Here is a 19336-nt window from a genome sequence, read left to right on the forward strand (position 1 = left end):
TCAGCAAGGTCGCTTTGTTTGAATTGCTGGTACATACAGATCTGCATCTTCTCTCTTTTTTCATGCCCATTAGTGTGTATAGAATAAATGCAGTTTCATCATGATTTCTTCTGAATTTATTTTAATTTAACATTATTTTTATATGAAAATATACAAACTATATTAATCTGAAACATAAAAACCATTGCTGGGAATTCCAACGGACTCTCGTGTTGGGCCGTTTTGTGCCAGGGGACCTTCGCGAGGGGAAGCACCTCACCTGTACATGCACGTGTAAACAGCAGCGGATGCCTGTCCCTGCCTGTTCTGCTGCTATCCCAGCATTAATATCTCAGTGCTGCCCCCCTCCCTTCATCCGCTGTCAACTTATCTTTCTTCCCTACCTTGCGCTTTTTATCCCGCGAGCGGCTCCTTTTCTTCGCCCTCTCCTCCTCTTTCTCCTTCCGCTCCTGTTCGGCGAGCGCCTCTAAATCCTTATTCTTGCGCAGATGTTTGGCGGCTTGTGCCATAGTGCCGTTAACAGCCGGCGAGCGCCGTGACGGGCTGAGATGGCTCTGTAGCTCCGGTGATGGATGCTGGTGGTGTGGATATTATCTCAGTTCCTCTCATCCAGTCCTGCAGCACTGGAGTGAGCGTGTGCGCCGCGTCTCCCTCTCTCTCTCTCTCTCTCTCTCTCTCTCTCTTCTCTGTCTCTCTCCTCCGCTGCAGCACTAGTTAGTCAGGCAGACAGACCTGAGAAGGCTTCATTGAGAGGGATACTGCTGCAGTACTGCGCACCTCTCTTTCTCTCTCTCTCTCTCTTTCTCTCTCGCGCCAATATTCTCTTGTGTCTTTTTTACGTCGATCTCTCACTTTCGCGCCACTCCTCTCGTGGAATTCCACCTGCACACGTTTTCCTTCTTACATGCACCTTCTTGCGTTATATCCTCTCTTGCGTCCTATCTGCAGGAATTAACAAACAAATAGAACGACAAACACAGAAGCTTTGTGGTGGGCTACATCCATTTTTGGGACCTTCATAAATCAATTCTGACAGCAGCAAACCAGAATGGCATTATACCAGCAACATGGGACATCCATGGAGCAGATTGTTACTCACTCTAGTGGGTTTGGGATGGACTTTTACAAATGAACTGAATACATAATTTAATATTTGTTTCCCCCATATAGGCCTACATACACTCTTAATAGGTTCTGTTTCACAGCGATGCTAAGAGAGAAGAACCTTTTGTTTTTGGTTCGTCAAAGCCCCATTTAGTGAACATTTCTTAAAATAACCATTTTTCCTTCACACGAAGATTATTTTAATAATCTAAAGAACATTTTTTCCCCTCTATCCCCTTATTTTGCAAAGCGGAAGTAAGCAACTGATGATATTCACAGTGTTAAACTACTTGGCACAAGCTGATTGGTTCATGTAGCAGCCGATATGCTTGCTGCTTTACAATTAATGGGGGTGGTGTGTGACTAGAGCATTTAACAGTGCACTTTCAGAGTTCCTATAAACCCTCCACCTTCCCCCAGCTCCACCTGTATAGATCTGCTATGGGTTATTTTATTTGATATGCTATTTATCCAGCAGCAGTATGTCTTAAATACTCACAGCATCGTATTAGCGTATGTATTGGCAGTAGCAAGTTCCTGTCTACAACAACAACAATAACCAACAGCAGCAACAATTCAGCAGCGTAGCAGATAATTTCCGATCCTTATCCATTACCATGCTAAAATCTTCAGAGAGTTGTCAAGATAAAACTAAGAATAACTGTAAGGTCTGTTTTGGGTTTTGTTTCATGTTCTTGGTTTCATGTCTTATTTTGAAGTTTAGTTATGGTTCCTGTGTGTGTCATGCTTCCCTTGCTCTCATGTCTCTTTGCTATTGGTTCCCTTGTTCAATGTGTCATGTTCTCATTGGTTTGTTCATGTCATGTGACCCTCATTGTTTGTTATAAGTAGCCATGTCCTTGCCTTTAGTTCTTGTTGTGTATTAATGTTGTTACCTGCTGTCGGTGAGTCTAGTTTGTTTCATGCCACGTCTAGTCTGTTCATGCCATGCAAAGTCTCTTCCACGCCAAGTCTGTTTCATGTCAAGTCTGTTCCACGCCAAGTCTGTTTCATGTCAAGTCTGTTCAAGCCAAGTCTTCGTTTGGATTGTTTGTATTTTGGATCTCACCATTGTAAATATACTGCACTTGGGTTAATCACTACGCTCTCCTTCAGTGGACTCATTACAATAACAAAGTGGGGAAAAAGGTCAAACGATTTGCGCTGCAAACCAGTGTGTTTATGGTTACAATAATATAAGTAATATGACAGCAAATACCAGTTTGCATTATTAAGCCATATAACAGAGTGTTTTGTTCAGCGAATTGAAGCGAATGACTCCGGAAGGCATGTACATTCTAGTAACAAAAGACCTTACATTAAAAATAAGGTGGATAAAGAAACTTTTGTGTGATCAACAGGTTTCGTGGATGTTAAATATTCTAAGATGGTGCATATTGTGAAACTAAATATTTCATTTGTGGAGATTTATTTTGATAACTGGCTACCAGAAGAGGATGGAATTTTCCCAGCTGATTCTAGTTCCTTAAATATCTTCAGTTTTTCCTTGTCACATCATCTTCGGCTTGCTCTATGGCACTATTTTCAGTTTGAAACAATGTTTTTTTTTTTATAACAAAACTGACCTGACATGATTACTATTGTACACATCGAAGCAGCCTTATTCTCTGAAAATAAAGGAGAAAAAGCATGTTTAAGACACACTCGTCAAAGATTACTCGCTCATTCCTGACCCCTCCCTTTATCCAATAATGCAGTGAGAAGGAACCATGTGAAGCCTATGTGGACAGGAATACAAGATTTGTGTATGTGTGTGCAGACACGGACATTTTGTGCCGAAATGGAACAAAACCTTGTTGAAGGACTCAATACACAGAGCTATAAGCTGGTGTAAAGGTTTCCTTTGGGATAGCCATGTAGGGAGGGGAGGGAGCTTCTTTTGTTTTTCGATTTCAGAGAGCATCTGCAGTGTGTATCCTGGAAAATCTGCACCTGTTCATTCCTTACTCTCTCTCTCATAAAATAGCTCTACATCTCTCTCCAATGCTACTGCAATCTTGCTGATGCAAGCAAAAAGAGGATTTAATGACCCACATCCCCTTCCAAATGTTCAACGCTCTTAAATATGTAAAGGAATATAAGCAAAACGTCTCGGTTATGTACGTAACCCTCGTTCCCTGATGGAGGAAACGGAGACGTTATGTCGCGACGACATAGGGGATTTACTTGGAAGCCCCAAACATCTCTGACTTAAGAGAAAACTCCAATGAAAATTGGCTAGTGGATTTTGCATACCTGAGCCACTCCCCATACATACGGGTATAAAAGGGCGACAGGTGCATCCACTCATCAGGTTTTACCCGCTGAGGAGCCAAGAACGAGTCCTCGGCAACCAGCGATGGTTCAAGATTGTGGCATGGGGACATAACGTCTCCATTCCCTCCATCAGGGAACGAGGGTTACGTACGTAACCGAGACGTTCCCTATCTGTCGGTCACTACGAGTTATGTCGTGACGACATAGGGGTCATATGGAAAGCGCCACAACCTGAACCCCATCACGACCTTGTGCATGCAGATGTTGACAAGCTGGCACGTGGCAGACAAATGCCATGTGAAGGTTGCAACCTTCCCATCGCCCCAGCACAAATTCCCTAACCTTGGTGCCCGCAAGGACCACTGAGTACATTGCTGCTAGAGATAGCCAAGCCGCTGTTCCTTTCCCAAGAAATCAGAAGGGATTTCGACCTTCTATCAAAGACCGCTTCAAGTCTTTCCTATCTGTTGTTACAGTTTGGCGGTAACGACAAGGAAGTGAGCCTTCCGGAGAAGGGCACAACGGAGGCCACATCCTGCCCGAAGGGAGGTAACGTGGAGACACTGATATGGACTACCTAGGAGTAGGGAGGAAGGCTGCCAGCAGGGCCTGACAGAGCTCTGTCAAAGGGAAGACACGGGTTTACCGTGAGGGAAACCGTACCGTGGGCAAATACACGTGTGGGATTACCCGAAGGGAATCAGGCCATACGGACACCTAGCCGAGTACAGGGGCTGACCGGAGACCCGGGCGAGCTAGCACCAGTACTGGGCCTGGCGTCAGACTGCTCCGCCCAGTCTGACTGCCGGGGGTGCTGGAGGACTCCACCAGGGTTCGCCGTCCGGAGACCTGAACTGGAGGAGGAAAAAAGGCGCTCGTATCCCCGGGTGAGGGGGAATGGCGCAGCAAGCGTGACACCGGCCAACTCTTCCCGCCACTTACCTGTTACCCGGGAAGAGACTGGCTCAACGCGGAGACTGTAAAATCTCGCGAAGGTGTTCGGTGTCGCCCAGCCCGCAGCTCTATAGATGTTTGCCAAAGAGGCACCGTGCGCCAACCCATAGGAGGAGGCAACACTCCGTGTGGAGTGAGCCCTCATCCCCCAGGGGGCACGGCTTGCCTTGGGATTGGTACGCCCAGGCGATGGCATCCACTATCCAGTGGGCCAACCTCTACTTGGAGACAGCCTTCCCTTTCTGCTGACCTCCGTGGCAGACAAAGAGCTGCTCAGAGCTTCTGAAGCTCCGGGTGTGGTCCACGTATATGCGCAATGCTCTTACGGGACACAGCAACGCTAAGGCTGGATCTGCCTCCTCCGAAGGCAGTGCTTGCAGGTTCACCACCTGATCGCGGAAGGGCGTGGTGGGAACCTTAGGCACCTATCTAGGCCGGGGTCTCAAGACAGCGTGAGAGTAGTCCGGCCCGAACACAAGGCACTCTTCGCTCACCGAAAATGCTTGGAGGTCCCCGACCCTCATGATGGAAGTGAGTATTTCCCGAGGCCAGCTGTGTGCCAGTGCGTCCGTGCTGAGGGGCCTCTCGGTCAGGGAGAAATATAGCTGGCAGTGGGAGGACTCGCGGGAAGCAAACAGGTCTACCTGAGATTCCCCGAATCGACTCCAGATCAGCCGGATCGTCTCGAGATGGAGTCGCCACTCTCCAGGGAAAAGGAGCTGTCGTGAGAGCACATCAGCCGCACGATTGAGCTCCCCCGGAATGTGTGCTAGGCAAGCATGTGTTGGTCCGTACGGACAACACTGCGGCTGTGTCATACATCAACCGGCTGGGAGGTGTACGATCACGCCGCATGTCACAGCTCGCCCGCCATCTCCTCCTCTGGAGTCCAACAGCTTGTTCTTTTCCCAGTTGACCCGAAGCCCCAACTGGCTGAGGTGCCGTAACACCAGCTCCTTGTGATCACACAACTGTTCTCGGGACTGGGCCAGAATGAGCCGTTCTGAAGCATCCTTACCGAACTCCCTGGGTCCTAAAGGGGACTAGAGGTGCGTGGGGAGGCACTGCGTCCCCGAACCGCTGGCAAGATGGGTCGTGGGCAAGAGTGAGGAGGCAGCGCATCGCACACTGTCAACCCGCGAACCTAATAACCCGGAGGAAAAGGAAATTGGGAACACAAGATTCTCCACCCGGCCCTCCTCCGGGGGAAGGAGCGGCGCTATCTCCAACATCTCTGGGTTGCCCGCATCAGGGCCGCTTCGTCGATCTCCTGGACGACTTGGGGCCCTGCTGGGACGCGGGGGGTGCCGCCCTCCTGCGAGAGGCTCGACGCGCCGGCCCAGGTGTTGGTTCGGCACGGGGCAGAGCAGCTCTGGAGGACGCAGGGGGGCAGACAGAGGCCTGGTCCCGGGGGCAGCCGTTGCCGGTGCATCGTGCCGGGGCAGGATGTGCTGGATCGCTTCTGTCTGTCTCTACACTGCCGAGAACTGCTGGGCAAATCCCTCGACAGTGTCGCCGAACAGCCCAACCTGGGAGATGGGAGCGTCGAGAAAGCGTGCTTTGTCGACATCCTTCATCTCCACCAGGGTGAGCCAGAGATGGTGCCCTTGGACCACCATGGTAGACATCGCCTTCCCGAGGGACCGTGCCGTGACTTTCGTCGCTCTTAGAGCGAAGTATAGGGGTGGTGATGGCGCAGTGGATAAGACACATGCCTTTGGTGTGAGATACCTGGGTTCCAATCCACTGTGAGACACCAATGTGTCCCTGAGCAAGACACTTAACCCCCTAGTTGCTCCAGAGGCGTGCGACCTCTGACATATATAGCAATTGTAATTCGCTTTGGATAAAAGCGTCAGCTAAATGAATAAATGTAAATGTAAGTCAGTCGCCGTGCGGAGCTCCTGCATCAACCCCGGGTCGGAACTAACCTCGTGCATTTGTTTGAGTGCCTTGGCTTGGTGTACCTGCAGGATAGCCATGGCATGCAGGGCAGCCGTCAGTTTACAGACTTTGGACGGGAGACTCTGACGATTCCTCTTAGTGGCGGCGTTTCGCGGGCACAATGCACCGCGACCGCTCTCTCCACCTGGGGAATGCCCGCGTACCCCCTAGCAGCCCCGCCATCGAGGGTAGTGGGGACGGAGGAGACAGACAAGCGGCTTCTGGCCATGAAAGGGGCCATTCACGTCAGCTCCTCATGCACCTCCGGGAAGAAAGGCACTGGAGTAGAACGCGGTTATGAGCCGCGCCCCGCTCCGAGAAACCAATCATCCAGCCGCAAGGGCTCGGGACTGGGTGGTCTGTTGACCTCCAGCCCGATGCTCACGGCTGCCTGGGCAAGCATGGCCGTCAACTCTGGGTCCGGTGCAGCGGTGGCGACCACACCCAAGGGGGGCAGCCCCGCTGCACCTTCATCCTCAGAGGACGTAAACCCATCCCCCGATGCTGCGATCGACATCCTATCCTCGGGAGGCGCACCGAATGAAATACTGGGACGAACCAGTGAAATCACCCGGGAGCCGGATGGGACATTCGCTGCGTGAGGAGTAAGAGGTCCGTGGGGACGTACCCGGCAGAGAGGCTCTTACTGTAACCCTCAGATCTCCCAGAGTGCCAGCCGGCGGTCCTCTGCTCGAGTCAGAGAGACCGGGGCGGGTAGCGGCAGAGGGTGCCAATCCTTTCAGAAAGGAAAGGCGAGATCGCAGTGATGTCATGCTCGTACACCCACAACAGGAGCATGAGTCATCCACGAGCGCAGCTTCAGCATGCTGGAGACCCAGACACTGAAGACAACGATCGTGTCCGTCATCCGCGGACAGGAAACGACCGCAACCAAGAGGACACGGACGAAACGGCATCTTGAAAAAGACGCTATCGTCCATGATTTGCTCTTTTGGATTTGCTCGTTCAGTTGAAGTGCCCAGGGGAATCGCTGGTGAAAGCGACTCCGCTGTCTGCACCGTGACGCCAACCAGGTACAAAAAAAAGATGAGGCTTTGTGGAGAGCAGCACAGTCTTCATCCACTTGGCTCCGAAGCAAAAATCTGATGAGTGGATGCACCTGTCGCCCTTTTATACCCGTATGTATTATACCCGTATGTACGGGGAGTGGCTCAGGTATGCAAAATCCACTAGCCAATTTTCATTGGCGTTTTCTGTTAAGTGAGAGATGTTTGGGGCTTCCAAGTAAATCCCCTATGTCGTCACGACATAACTCATAGTGACCGACAGATAGGGAACCACAAATCTGATAGTACTGTATCTACACCTTCTCAGTTTTTTTGGGGGTCCAGTATAGACTGAACATATGTACAGATAGCTGACATGAAATAGTTTTGCATGTTCTATAATGTAACATGAACTTTCGAAATTTAAAACACTTTGCTCTTTTTTTTTCTTTTTTTTTTTATAATTATAATGTGTGAAGCTCTTATGCCCTCATATTAAAGCAACTGTATGTAGTTTTGTTTATTTTTGCAACTTTGGAGCCCCCTACATTTATAATTGTAATTCTCTCTTAAACACACACCACTGTCCTACAGTGGATAGCTGTTACACGTGCATTTGTTCCTGCCATAAAACAAGAGGACAGTGCAAATAGGGTCACTTTGGCTCTTGTCTTGCATCCTATTACTGTGAAATAAAACAAAGAACAAATAAGAAACTGAACTATCAAACAAACAGAAAACGTGGACTTCCAATAAGAAGATTAAAGTGTATTCATGCAGCACTGGAAGACAATCCATCTTCAATTTATTCATTAACCTTGTAAATTTTTCATTAACCAAGGTTTTTCAATTCATGTTATGACCATTTAAACGCTGTAACTTATGCATGATACATGTAAGGATCTCAAAAGGGTTGTGATGCAACTATCTGAAATGTGCTCTCTTCACACTGAGCAAACACCCACACAAATGCTGTTCATAGAGCGTATGTTTAAAAATTCAAGTTGCCGTTAACACTGATTATCTTTCAAGGAATGTTATAACATTTCAATAAATATTATAAATAATACATACAATAGTGGATCATGTTTGTAAAGTATTATATCTTAATTGTTTTTAAAATTGGTAATGCTTCCTAGATTTGAACAAATATACTGCAGACTTTTACAAATAATGCTCACAAAGGCTGTTTGTGTATGTTGTACAAAAATAGTAACATTTTATAATAACTGTGTTCTATTGTATTATATTGTAATGAAATTTATTCTAGTAATGCTACATTTTTTTTCAGCAGCCATTACTCCAGTCTTCAATCTCACATGATGCTTCAGAAATTACCAGATTACCATAATTTATAATTTTTAAGATTACAAGAATTTATAATCAATTTAATGCATTCTCTAAAAACAAAATAAAATCTTTCTGATACTAAACTATCGAACAATAGTGTAACTAAGCTTAAATATTAAATTACCCTGGAAGATGTTAAAAAATCAACAAGTCCTCCAACCCATACGGCCGTGACAGTCTCTAAAAAATATCTAACAACTGTAAATTCATGTTTATATTTAAATGTTACTGTTTTGGTAACTTAATCATTTTTTTTTACATTGCGCCTGGTATTGCTTATGGCTGTGCAGTCTGGTGAGATAGCTAAGGATCTGTATCAACAACCCCAAATTGAATGCTTTACATTATCATATTGCTCTATTTTCTAATGAGAATTAATTATAATGTAAGGGTAATGTAAGTTTACCTTTAGTACCAGTAACAAATGAGATTTCCCCCTGTGTGAGATAACCACTGTAAAAAGTGATGTTGACTTAACTTTAAAAAATTGAGGATACCTGTTGCCTTAAAATTATTAAGTAAATAATAATTTTTAAAAAAAGTTAAATGAACTTGACAATTCACTTAACTTATAGTTTTTTTATTATTATTAATTACTTAATAATTTTAAGGCAATGGGTTTCCTCAATTTTTTTAAGTTAAGTCAACTTATCACTTTTTACAGTGGAAAACTACCATCAGGTGTACAGCATGATCATATTTTACCAGGGTAGCAGGTAGTGGCTTATAGCTGATTGTGGCACTTCATAACTGGTGTAGAGCTCTATTGGAAGACAGTAGGTGCATCTCAGTACTCTAATTGATGCTTTCTTATTTCCTGAAGCCTCTTTCCTCAAGCCTGCAACTTGGAAATCAATCCCAGTGCTGTCACATATCAATTCTCTAAAAGATGAGGTGAGGACAGAAAGGAAGCTTCCAGGAGACAGGAAACACACTATCATATCTGGAATATATCTGTTGTTGACATGTCTGTTGTCATAACATAAATGTTCATCACCCTTCACATCTAGCATAACAGTTTTACTGTTATATTGTAAATAAACCATATTTCACATATCTCAATATTGCATCTGTCTTTATTCAGATTTATTAATAATGGTGTGGTTTGCCAAGCCCTAACATAATGGCAGATTCCTTAACCTTTCAAAACAATTAGCTTTAAAATGTAAGGACACTCCATCTTGTTATAACACATTGCTTGATTAAAAAATAAAATAAAAAAAATCCACACTCTTACTTCATCCTTGAAGCTAAATTCTTGAAGTAGTACATATTCCTCAAACATATTGTAACATATCAGATCACATATCTGTCATAAATGCCTCTCTTATTCCTTTGTAGCCTAAGTGTTCTCAATGAGGACGGGACAACACAATTTAGGGAAAAAAACAAAAAAAAACTGAAATGAATATATATATAAATATATATATATATATATATATATTTATACACAGTGGTGTGAAAAAGTGTTGGCCCCCTTCCTGATTTTTATTTTTTTTTGCATGTTTGTCACACTTTAATGTTTCAAATCATCAAACAAATTTAAATATTAATGAAAGATAACACAAGTAAACACAACATGCAGTTTTTAAATGAAGGGTTTTTTTATGAAGGGAAAACAAAATCCAAACCCACATGGCCCTGTGTGAAAAAGTGTGAGATCTATCAGTCTGGAAAAGGTTATAAAGCCATTTCTAAAGCTTTGGGACTCCAGCAAACCAAAGTGAGAGCTATTATCCACAAATGGCGAAAACATGGAACAGTTGTGAACCTTCCCAGGAGTGGCAGGCCGACCAAAATTACCCCAAGAGCGCAGCAACGACTCATCCAAGAGGTCACAAAAGACCCCACAACAACATCTAAAGAACTGCAGGCCTCACTTGCCCCAGTTAAGGTCAGTGTTCATGACTCCACCATAAGAAAGTGACTGGGTAAAAATGCATGGCAGAGTTCCAAGACGAAAACCGCTGCTGAGCAAAAAGAACTTAAAGGCTCGTCTCAGTTTTGCCAGAAAACATCTTGATGATCCCCAAGACTTTTGGGAAAATACAATGTGGACTGACGAGACAAAATTTGAACTTTTTGGAAGGTGTGTGTCCCATTACATCTAGCGTAAAAGTAACACAGCATTTCATAAAAAGAACATCATACCAACAGCAAAATATGGTGGTGGTAGTGTGATGGTCTGGGGCTGTTTAGCTGCTTCAGGACCTGGAAGACTTGCTGTGATAAATGGAACCATGAATTCAGCTGTCTACCAAAAAATCCTGAAGGACAATGTCCTGCCATCTGTTCGTGACCTCAAGCTGAAGCGAACTTGGGTTCTGCAGCAGGACAATGATCCAAAACACACCAGCAAATCCACCTCTGAATGGCTGAAGAAAAACAAAATGAAGACTTTGGAGTGGCCTAGTCTAAGTCCTGACCTGAATCCTATTGAGATGCTGTGGCATGACCTTAAAAAGGCGGTTCATGCTTGAAAAACCCTCCAATGTGGCTGAATTACAACAATTCTGCCAAGATGAATGGGCCAAAATTCCTCCACAGCGCTGTAACAGACTCATTGCAAGTTATCGCAAACGCTTGATTGCAGTTGTTGCTATTAAGGGTGGCCCAACCAGTTATTAGGTTTAGGGGGAAAGCACTTTTTCACACAGGGCCATGTGGGTTTGGATTTTGTTTTCCCTTCATAATAAAAAACTTCATTCAAAAACTGCATGTTGTGTCATACTTGTGTTATCTTTGATTAATATTTAAATTTGTTTGATTATCTGAAACATTAAAGTGTGACAAACATGTAAAAAAATAAAAAAATCAGGAACGGGGCCAACACTTTTTCACGCCACTATATATATATATATATATATATATATATATATATATATATATATATATATATATATATATATATATATATACATATATATATATATATATATACATACAGTGTTGGGGAAAGTTACTTTTAAAAGTAATGCATTACAATATTGTGTTACTCCCTAAAAAAGTAACTAATTACGTTAGTTACTTTTTATGGAAAGTAATCTGTTACATTGCTTTTGCGTTACTTTTTAAATATAAACAGGGCTTGATTGTTTTTAATATAAGAAGATCTATATATAGCAAATGTAAAAGCCCTTTCACACCAAAAAGTGTAATGAATAAACCTCAGGCTGAAGGAAAAGTAAATTCACATCTGTACAGTACGTAGAACGCAGGAGAAGAAGATTCAACACTCAACACTTCAACAATGAAGCACAATTGTTAGTTTATCTAAAGTCATTTTTGCTTATTAGTATGGTGGAACTGGATCATCAAAGGTCAGCAGCAAAGACATTGGTTAATAAAATGGGATTAGATACATTTGTGTTGTTTAACATATTTAATTATTGCAGGTTTGCGTCATATTCTGAGTTTGCATTTCACTGATTTAAATAAAATCTGTTTTTTGAGAGTGGGATGAATTAATGCACATTCACATAGTCTAGAACTACAGTAACATCATGTTCACACAGTGCACACAAGGCCTCTGTACTTCCGATTTCTCCCAACATGGGGACAGGAGAACTGCCAGTCAATTAATAGGCAAAAAGTAATTGGCGTTACTTTTTGGAAAAAGTAACTCCGATATTTTCTTGTAAAAGTAATCTGATTACGTAACTCACGTTACTTGTAATGCGTTACCCCCAACACTATCGCTGCGTTCGAAATCGCATACTTCCGTACGATATAGTAGGCAAAAAGAAGTAGGCGAGCGAATAAGTATGTTTGAATCTTAAGTATTCATAAAAGAGTTTGCGAGAACTCCCCGGATGTCCTACTGCTTCAGCCCAGATTCTGAAGCGTTCATCGATGGACACTTTTCTATCCCAGAAGCCCACGCGAGAAGGATACGTCATCACCGTACAGGGCAGAGAACAGTGATGAGTTTGTTTACAAATGTGAGTATTACAAACCAAAACACGGTTCTTTGTGTTAAAATCGCTTTTGCTGAGCTACTGGAGAGCAAACTGTTGAATTGCTTAAGGTGTAAATACTAAACAGTACAGTTTGTTTGTGACTTTGCGGTAAAAACACGTTTTATTATGTAAAGCGGGGGCTCCCATATCACACGTACATCACCAGAGTGGATTTACATAACCCATATACATCTTAAAGACGATTACTAAATGTCTATTTAATATGTGGCAGGAAAATGTTCTAAAAATCTAATAGACTAATAGACATCTAATAGAATTCACTGTTGTCAACACTGCTTTAGATGAATGTAAGTAATGTAAATATAAACACATCTACATTAAGTTACTAAACGTGAGTTATCTCTTGTATTTGTCTATTAGTCTGTTGATAAATTGAGGAACATTTGTGTTGGATAAAAAGCAAGTTAACACATAAGAAACTACCTCAACATATAAAAGCAATATTGAGCAGATAAATCACAGAGGTGACTGACTCTTGTCTGGATGTTACAGGACAGATGAGACACACGTGTGTTTATCCAGTGCAGAGTGAGTGATGAAGCAATGCTGCCATCAAAGCCTTTCAGTGAGTATACTACTGAAATTAATTAAACATCTTTTAAATCTTAAGTTGTAGTTTATTTTAATTGCTGTAATTTAAAACAGAGCTATTACAGCACTTCAATTCTTGATTTCTGTGCATTTGCTGCAGATCTTCTGTGGTGGAGCAGGACCTGCAAGGAAAGGTGATGGCAGCATTTGTGAGAAAAAAGGGGGAGAACCTGAAACAAAAATATAAAGTAAGATAATTTTGTTACTTCTAATACAGAAATCAAATAAGATTTTGTTGTTAAAATTACTGCTTTTGTATTGTGTTTGTGCATCTTTGTATGATCTGAAAATGTCTGCAGACTGGTGAGGATGGAGAAGTCCACAGCAGCATCCTGGAAATGATCCAGTGCCATGGATGAGATGCTCCATCACTCCACCTGCCCTTACTGCCTCATCTGGACCAGATGCTGCTGTGGTCTCTTCATCCTCAGTGACCCCAGAGCCAGTGAGAGCATCTAGAGAAAGACCAAAATACATTGAGATGTGATATTGGTCAAGTTTATCCTGCTGGTTTCATCAGTCAGTGAAACCCGAGTTTCAGAAGCTTCAAAGTTTCAAGTTTTACTCTGATTAAAAGTTTTACAGTCGTGCTCATGGAGCAGACACAGCGATAGCCAGATTATCCCACACATGTTCTCCTGCTCTTGGTTCAAGGTTGTGTGGCTCAGGGGGCATCATCATGGTCTTCCTCATCCTCTCTGTGCACTCCGGCAAGGGCAGCCTTGATGTCCCTTTCCCATCCATGATCAGATTCAAGGTGGGCACGGTGGTCAACTGCAGAACTGGCTCAGCTGTGTTGAGATGGCAGTAGGATGTGGGTTCACCGTCTGTAAATACATAATTGTTAGAACAATAAGTTTGAATAAAGCTTTGTTTGTGTTGTTGACTTGTATATGTATGTGTTATTGTGATTGTTACTTTTATTAATTCTTTTACTCATTTATTCATGTTTCCTGTTGTTGTCAGTAAATAAAATATAATTATTTCATTATTATGCATTAATTCATTGCTTTAATGAAAATGTAGATGCATTCACCTTGGCTGCATTTGTCTAATGTATATTCATGCATACCTTTGGCATATGACAAAACAATTTACATTTTGCTTGTTTTACTAAAACATAATTTTCAGTAAAAAAAAAAAAGTATATATTGGTCAGCATTTATCATTATTATTGTAGTGTTGGTAAGAACTAGTAATAGCTAGCTACTAATGCATTCTGGGGTAATCATCTTTTTTAAGTAGATATACTTACATTTTTCCAGTATAAAATCAACAGTCTTCTCCTCAGGTGAGTTCTTCGAGCAGCTGCACTACATCTCTCTTATGCAAATACTCCGAAGGCTGAGGAAAACAGTACTAGTTAGGGTTGTCAAGTTACTGATGCTATGAGGTGTTAGTGCACCTCTCCCTTTTATTTATTTATATATATATATATATATATATATATATATATATATATATATATATATGTATTATTATTTTTATAATTTTTTTATATTGCACAACCTATTTGTTTGGGACTTCTTCTCATATTGTTACTAATTTTTGATTTTTGGAAAAGTAAGAATGCGCCGAACTTCCCACCAGGACCATGGAGTTTTCCATTTCTTGGCAACGTTTTCGTCGGTTTCGACTGTCGTGCGATGGATGAGGTACAAGTTTCAGTCTTATTTCTTTCACACACGTTAAAGAAGAGCTCACAAAGATGCTTTCCGAAGCCATGATGATATATACTTAATGTCCATATATAAACCACAGACTGGCGCAGTGCAACCGTGGGAACAGAGACGCTTTTGTCAGCATAGTGTTTATTTCAACACAAGCGCCTGCAGTTGCGCTGGAAACAATTGTGTACAGACATGAATGGTGAAAACACTGATATTTTTTTTAAAGCTTTCAGTTAGTTTGTTAGGTTTTTGAAGTCATCATATAGGCCTATACTTAAAATCTTAAACTGTAACTAATATGAAATGAAAGGCCACAGAATTGTTCTTATAGAGTAGGCTAGCCTATCTAACATAGTCTCATCCCAACTCGTCACATATTGACGCTTGGTTTTTGTCACTTATTTTGATGTCTTGACTAACATAACCACAACACCAAAAAAAAAAAAAAAAGAAAAAAAAAGCAACATGAGGGACATTATATTTTATCTAACCATAGGCTTGCTAGTCCACATTATTCATATTTTAATACAACAGAAGTCAATGGAAGAGATGTATGTAATGTTTGTAATTTGCTGATCATGCAGGTGGCTGCAAAATTTGGCAACATTTTCAGCCTGAGAGTGGGCTATGACAAGATTGTGCTAGTGTCTGGATATGAATGGGTGAAGGAGGTTTTGGTGACACAAGGAGACTACTTTCTGGACTGAATCATATCTCCTCCTTTTAAAGAAGTAGTTCAAGGAAATGGTGAGCCTTTTTCTTGTGTGTCAGAATTATTGATAAGAACCACAAAAAGTTTACCTGAATCTCTGACATCAAAACCCAGTCACTCCATTAACAAGACTTGGTAAATAAAAAAATAACCTTTTTGTGCAGGCATTTCTCTGAGCAGTGGATACAAGTGGAGGAAGCAGCGCCATTTTACTGCCTTTCACCTGAAGGCCTTTGCAGAGGGCAAAAATGCTATGGAGCATCACATTCAACAAGAATGCATGTGTCTGTGTCAGAGCTTTGAGGAAGAGCAAGGTGCGGTGTTGTATTTAGCCGTGTCTCTGGTAGTTTGCCAAATCCTCTACTTAGTGCTGCAAATTTAAACTTTAAATTCAATTTCATTTTTAACTCACTCTTATATATTGTTCCAAACCCTATTTTTTGTTTTAAGTAACAACAATAATATTACTGGGCAGGAAGCCCCTTCAACCCTCATGACATCCTAAACAATGCCACTGTTAATGTAATTGGATGTTTTGTGTTTGGGAAGCGTTTTGATGACAACTTCACCGACTTCCAGAACCTACTTCTCAATTCAGACCCCATGTTCATTGAAAATATTCCACAAATTCAGGTACTTTTTTTCACTTTTTTCTTCTGTGAAATATAGAGGTTTTGTTTTCCCGAATACACTTATTTAAGATATTCTTTCATAAATGAGTTGACATGGTATGCAGTAGGCTATAACATTTACCATTTTGGTAATACTTTCTATGAAGTCCATATTTATAATACATTATAAGGGTATTCTTAAGGCAATATAATGAATGCATAATGCATTATAAAACACTTATAATATGTTATATCATCTTATAAATATTCATAATAACTGTTTTAATGTATAATAATATTTACTTATTTCTGGTTATAGCTTTTACGAGTTTGATGATTTATAACACACAGTGAACATGTTGCAAGTTACAATGGATTATATTTCTCATAGTTATAATATATTATAAGTCTCATATCTTGCCATCTTTCTTATGCTACTTTACTTAAAGCAATCAAAGACCACTTATAAGTATAGCAATAATATTTTTTTTCTCAAACAGCCATAAGATCAGATATCAGATCAGATGAATGTGTAATATGAAACATTTGCTTTGAACTATTTTTAGTGTAATATCAGTTTGATTATTTTGATGGTACCCTTTAGACAGCTGGTGATAAATAACTCTGCAACTACATGTCAACTAGCAGTCATTAGAGTATTAGTAGTATGTCTGCTAAATATATGCTAACACTTTATTTTGATGGTTCCCCAACAGACAAACTGACTAGAAGTAACTTTGCAAGTACATCAACATTCTACCAACCCTAACCTAAACCTAAGCCTACTAATACTCTAATGAGAGTTAGTTGACATGTAGTTGCAAAGTTGCTTATAGTCAATGGACTAAAGGGACCATCAAAATAAAATGTAACCTAACATATAAACATTTGCATTTTTTTCAGTTGAAATGATTAACTAGCTCACATCAAAATTAATATTTAAAAAAATTATCACTCAAATAACACTCCACCCCTTAACCATTTACAAGATGTAGTAAGAAGATGCTATGCAGATCTTAAATAAACAAGATATATAGTCCCTTATAAATGTAAAAGTAGATTTAATATGGTGTTCATTGTGTGTTCGAAATAATCATAATCTTAAAAGGTATAACCACAAATGCGTAAGCATTATAATGTATTATAATTGTTGTTATGATTATTTATAAGATGATATAACATATTATAAGTTTTTTTTGATAATGCATTATGCATTCATTATAATGCCTTAATAATACGGTTATAATGTATTATAAATATGGGCTTCAAAGAAAGTATTACCACCATTTCTTACTAGATTATGTCAAATACATTTTCTGTTTTAATATATTTTTAGTTTTACAATGCATTTCCTGGGATTGTCAAACGTTTCTATGGACCACATAAGACAGCTTTATTAAACTATGCAAAGCTATCAGCCTTCATTAAGAAAAAAATTGAGAAACAAGAAGGATTGGGATCCTTTTGATCATCGTGATTTCATAGATTCCTACATTGGAGAGATAGATAAGGTAAGACAGTGAAGACTCTTTCACTGATTATTCATTGATTCCAAAAATACTCTGTGGCAAGCATTATAATATCATATATTTATTTTTTTCATCTAAAGACAACATGAAATGGCATTCACAACCCATTTTAGGGCTTGAATAATTAGGGAAAGGAAAGTTATTTTAAAGGTAAAACAAAGTTATATGTTGTAATGTAAAAGTTATATAGATTATATGTTTGATAAGACAAACATTTTCTTTCTTTAGTACACAATAAAAACAGGAACATGCATTAAGAGAGCAGATTTTTGATTTCCTGTTGACTTTAAATTAGTATGAATATCAATCATCTGCTATGCTTTGACAAAATTAGTTTTAAATCTGGTCCAGTGTGTCTGAATCATGGTTTTGTTTTAGAGACGGAAGGATACAGAGGCTGCATTCACTGGGGATAACCTTGCCTGTATCACTGTGGACCTGCTTAAGACTGGGACGCAAACCATGACTGACACCCTACCATGGGCTTTACTTCTAATGATAAATACCCCAACGTCCAAAGTAAGTGAACTTGAAAACATCTATTCTGTGAAATCACCATATAGATTTATAGTAATAGACTTCAATAGTTAGTTAATCAATAATTAGCCCAAAATTTTAATTTGCTCAACATTTACTCACCCTTAGGCCATCCAAGACGTAAATGAGTTTGTTTCTTCTTTAGAACAGATTTGGAGAAATTTAGCGTTAGATCACTTGCTCACCGATGGATCCTCTGCAGTGAATGGGTGCCGTCAGAATGAGAGTCCAAACAGCTGATAAAAACATCACAATAATCCACATGACTACAGTTCCTCTGTTAACATCTTGTGAAGTGAAAAGTGGCATGTTTGTAAAATACAAACACATCATTTCAAATTTTTAACATTAAAACAGTTACTTTTGGCCAATATATGAGTCCATAATCCATAATAATGGTTCCTCCAGTGAAAAAGTCCATGCCCTGTTATCGTCTCACATCAAAATCCGCCAACATATTTGTTTTGGACTGTTTTCACTTGATGACTGATCTATGCATATTTATCTCCTGGGTCAGACGAGACTACTTTTTCACTGAAGTAAGCATTATGGGTCACCATACTTGGCCGTATGTCACTTCACTCACTTCACTTATTACATTTACAGTTAATATATGTTAAATGTACTGATTTGCAACTTCACCTTTACAAATATGCTTACTTATGTCCTATTAGTTGAAAAAAACACTATTATATTTGCATTTAATATAAATTTTAACTGTAATACATTTTCAGCAGTTGTAAATGACATGCAATTATGTGTCTGAAAACATCACATTCAGTTCACACTTAGGTATATTCTTTTAAAGTATATTATTTCCATAATAAGTACTCATTGCAAAAGTATGCTAAAATATACTTCTTTTTTACAAGGGGACTTCATTCATAGATATGGACGTCTGGCCTTGTGCTGATGAACTCTGCAAACTCTGGCATTATATTATATATATAGCTGTAAATATATGATTATTTTTTCACTGTTTCCTTTCACACAGGAGCACACTGGTCATCTGTAATCTCTCCTCTGTGCTAAAGGATCCATCACAATGGGAAAAACCAGATCAGTTTAAT

General features: G+C 40.5%; 1 pseudogene across 1 annotated transcript; it reads left to right on the forward strand.

Moving 5' to 3' along the window:
* The first annotated feature begins 14739 nt into the window (after positions 1 to 14739).
* On the forward strand, positions 14740 to 19281 carry LOC306871684 (cytochrome P450 2J6-like; annotated as a pseudogene). The gene is made up of 6 exons: positions 14740 to 14862; positions 15462 to 15624; positions 15754 to 15903; positions 16065 to 16222; positions 18108 to 18248; positions 19261 to 19281. The product of its transcript is annotated as a cytochrome P450 2J6-like (transcript).
* Positions 19282 to 19336: the final 55 nt, after the last annotated feature.

This window comes from Barbus barbus (assembly GCF_936440315.1).
Source record: "Barbus barbus genome assembly, chromosome: 6".
NCBI lineage: Eukaryota > Metazoa > Chordata > Actinopteri > Cypriniformes > Cyprinidae > Barbus > Barbus barbus.